Here is a 4,819-nt window from a genome sequence, read left to right as displayed (position 1 = left end):
GAAAGTAACGTGTGATGAACGAGATGTGAATTCAATGATCCGTTATAGCATTTTTAATGCATGATTATTTAATGAGTTAAAAACTTTATACAAAATTACTCTAATATTAAAGTTGTTAAAGAAGTACTTCATTTGACCTACATTAAATTTTGGATTAATTTTTTATAACAATCAATTAGGTTATCATTATTTATATAAACAACTCACTTAGATAATATATAACCAAAAATCAACTTCAATGGAAAAATTGGTAAATAATATTTAAACAACTTTTTAAACATTCACATTAGATTAGAGATACTCTTAATAGTTTAGAAAAGGAGAAAAAAGATATGTTAAAATTAGAACATGTTTATTTTAAAAGTGAGAAAATCAAACATATAAGTGAACATATATGATTATTATACCTGTAAATAAAAGTATGACTATTAAATTAAATTAAAATGAGCTAAATTTACTAAATATTTTAATCAACTAAATTCAATCCAACTTAAACCACTTACACTCTTACCAAAAACGTAATTTAGTTCTACATTCTACATCTCGATACAAAGATGATAAAATGTATATTTGAACGAATTATTTTTTATTTGAATTCATTGTATTATTGATTATAATAATTAATTGGTTAAAAAAATACGAGTAACTTATAAATTTATTTGATACACAAGCATATTTTATTAGTTTATTTTTCATCAGTTATTTGAAGCAGCTTATGAAAAGTAATCTAGCTTATAATTTATTATTTTTTCTCTTAATTTTATTATCTTCACTGATTTATTTGAAATTCCTTTTTACTCCTTTGTTCAATTTAAAAAACTTTTTTTTTTTTTACCTATTTTAGCTTTCTTAAAAATACTAGATGACATATTTATTTTCTTAGTTATTATAAAATTTGGATTCTACTTTTTTTATTTTGTTTAATGATAAACTATTTATTTTAATGAATTACTATATTTTTTATTTAAAATATTTGGTCACTAAAATATTGATGAAAACAACTAAAATTCTAAAGAATTTTTATATTTTTGTTTTAAAATAATATCATTATTAATAAAAAATAAATATTAAAAAATATTTTAAACAATATAAATTCATTTAATTTAATTCTGCTTTTTTCCAAAAAAAAAGGGAAATTTGATTTAAAAAAATATTAATTTATAAAAAATTATATTAAACAATATAAATAAAATCATCAGATCTTTTCTATTTAATTTATTTGGAATACAAACTATTGTCCACCCGTAGATATAATTTGATGCACAAAACATATCCACCGATTAAATTTTTGAACGATATTTTGGCACTAGCTCACGGTAACAAAAAAAATATTGAATATCAACCCAAGCTTATACTATTTTTTTAATCCGAGTATTCCTTAGCGGAAAGTCAATAAATAATTTCTTGAGGTATTCATAAGACCGATCTTTTTTTAATATTTTTTTTATATATACGGATAAAAAATCAAACATATAATTATATATTTAAGGAATAGAATTATTTATTAATCATGACACATTTTAAATACTAAATAATATAATTAGTCACTATCCAACTTATAAAAAAAATACTAATATGTATTTTACACACTCAATTATGTATATAATTATGTATATGTTGTTTTCAAGAATTACTCACGGAAGTAGGAAAAATAACAATGGAATAGAATTAAATACAAGTAGAAAGATTGATAATGGATGAGAAAATATATAAATCAACTTTATCATCAGCATAAAATATTATGAAATAGTATAAAACAACAAACAAAAGTTTAAGAACGAAATTAACAATTTTAAAGCGTTTAAATACTAAAAATAGGTCGTTAATGACAAAAAGACTAAACACAAAAGTAAACAAGGCATGAATAAAGTTAAAAAATTTAAAAGTGACAATTTTAAATAATTAAAATCATTTGTAAATGATTTGACGCAATAAAATTAATGGTTAGTAGAGTTACTGAGTTAGTAAACCTTGTGTACGTAGTTGTGTAGAGGACTAGTGGTTCTGTTTGCACATGCACATCTTGTGCTTCAGACCACTTTTTCATATCAATATATTTATTCTCTTTGGCTTTTAAAAAAGAAAAGTAAGTATGAAAGAAAAAAATAAAAAAGAAGAAGTATGAGTTAGTAAAAAGTAAAAAGTAAAAACAAAAAGAAAACAACAGAAAATAAATAGATATATAACAAAATAGTAAATGTTAAGTTCAGAATGTAAACGGTTAATAGTAGAAAAGTAAATAACTCAATACATAGGGTTAGTAGGAGCTTGAGTCTGGCACCACCACTTTGATATTTAGCATTTTAAAATACATTCGTGAAATTGATATTTAGCATTTTAAAATTGATATTCTTTCCAAACTTATCCTTACTAAATACTGGCACCACCACTTTGATCACATTCCCTCACAAAAAAAGGAAAAACATTCGTGAAACAACGTCATGCCCCCTTTCTTTCCCTTTTCCTCTCTCTCGTTTGTTAGTTTGGGCTTCGATGAAGAGGGCATCCTCGTTGTTGCAGCGTCATGGAGTCATTGGGCGATCTGCAGAAGAAGAAGAAGAAGAGAAGGGACAACGACCAAAAGTTGAAAATATGTTTGATTTCTTTAGTTTAGGAACGTGTTGAAGGCTGAGAGCTGAGACAGAGAAAACGATCCTAAAAAGTTGGAAAGACAATATATATACCCAAGGCATATATATAATATGCCTCAATTTAAATTATTCTCCTATTTTCTATAGTAACGTTTCTTACTTGATATTAGGAGTGGTAATTCCTCGCAAGGGTGAATCCCATAGAATTCGTTGTGTTTGCTAACAAATTTCACAATCAATCCAGTATTTCGTGACTATTTTGTTATTAGATAATAATGTAAAAGTAATTTAAACTGTAAATAGCAATTGCGTGCATATTGTTCCCAAAAACAATACGTCCATTCATGATGTATTTATTGTTTAAAAAATTCAAGCAAATGTACAAGTTGATGGAAGAATTTCACAATTTTTCTTGTTTGAACATTGTGAGAAGAGGGAGGTTCTATGGATAGAGACGTTGCTTTGGTGGAGTGGAATCTTGGTTGGTGCTGAGCAGGCAGTGGCATCCAGCTAAGGAGCCAGATATGGGAATTCTTAAGATCTCCGAGGCTCTACTTCACTACGTTCTTCCATTGCCCTTGCATGCGGGCCCACCTATGATCCTCTTGGGACCAACTCTGTCGTTGACTGAAACCAGACAAAAACTCATTTTAAACTTCTCTGCCTGCTGGGTCCATCATAAACCTTCTATGTTTGATGTAATTTAAATCAATTTAACTGTATAAAATTAAAAATTAAAAACATTATTATCTTTATCATTATTATCCAAAACCCTTGATTGGAACAACCATGCGTCACAATCGTAGTTGTTAAAACTGTTTATGTGAAAGTAAATAATGGGTCACAGGCTAAGAATCAATTGATGAGTCATGTATTGTGACACTTGATTTTTTTAAAATATTTATTATAGATATTATGAAATAATTTTTAAAATAATCTTAATTAACGTAATTTTATGTATCTCAATTTCAATAAAAAAAATTATTTTTATAATTTTTTAACTAATGTCCTGATTAATATTTATCTTTTTTAATAAGATCATATACGTTTGATGGCTTATTAAAAAAATGATAATTTTGTTTCCGGCAAATAAAATTATAATGAACACTAAATTTTTTTTCCAAATATTTAAGATAATTACATATTTAAAATTTTAACTTAAGATTACTAATTAAGCTCAAACAATTTTGTATTAGTTGATCTATATTTTTCCTTTTATTTTAAGAAAATGTTGATCTACACTTTATTTAAGCTGGTTGTTTAAAAATATGCATTTATCAATTTGAAATTAATTTAAACATATGAACACAGCATTGTCATTAGACATGGCAAGAAAATTCGTACCCGTGAATACTCGTTTGAAATCGTCCTGATTTTGATGGGTAATATCCGAGTTGACTGGATATGAGTTCAAGTTCAGATTTTTTTCAATAATCAAAAGTGGGGTACGCCCTAATCTCGAACCCGGACCTCCACCGTCACTTAAAATTTTTATAATTTTTGCATAATTTAATTAAAAGTCATAGAATTTTTATTACTAGTTAATTTTATTTAAATTTTTACATAATTTAATATTCTTTTCTTAACGATTTTTGTAGACATGTGCGCTCTAATAAATTTATTGATACATAAGTAGTTAAAAAAATATATTTAACAATCAATTTTTTTTTTCTAAAATCAAATTTTTAATATTTTCTTTAAAAAAAATTATTTTTCTAATTTGAATCGGGTACGGGACGAAATCTGGGATATCCGACACCCAACTGGTATAGAGATGAGATAATAAATTTTAATCCGTCGAATAAGGAACATGTTGGAGATAATATTCATGCCCGCCCCACCCCATTGCCATGTCTAATTGTGATTGAGTAAGTCCAAGCCTTACATTGAATTTGAGTTAATTAAGATATTAACTTCATCTAGTGTTGTTTTGTACATGGTTCAAGTCCCGCTAGACTACTTACTATTGGTTGGCCACATATACTCTACTATAAATGATTTTATTTGGACTAAATTTGTGGCCAACGTGGCGCTATTCATGCATCCTGTCACTACTTGTTGAAGTCATGACTAAGAGATTTCTTAATAGCATGTGAGTGATTTGTACTAGATCGATTACCTACCAAACATATTACTTTCATTTACCTATAGAAAAAGTATAGAAAATGAAATAATTTTTAGGTTGTTTAGTAAAACAAGAAAATCAAAAGAAAGATTGGATTAGTCGT

The sequence above is a fragment of the Glycine max genome, chromosome 17, assembly GCF_000004515.6.
Source record: "Glycine max cultivar Williams 82 chromosome 17, Glycine_max_v4.0, whole genome shotgun sequence".
NCBI classification, from domain to species: Eukaryota; Viridiplantae; Streptophyta; class Magnoliopsida; order Fabales; family Fabaceae; genus Glycine; species Glycine max.
This window is presented reverse-complemented; position numbering follows the sequence as displayed.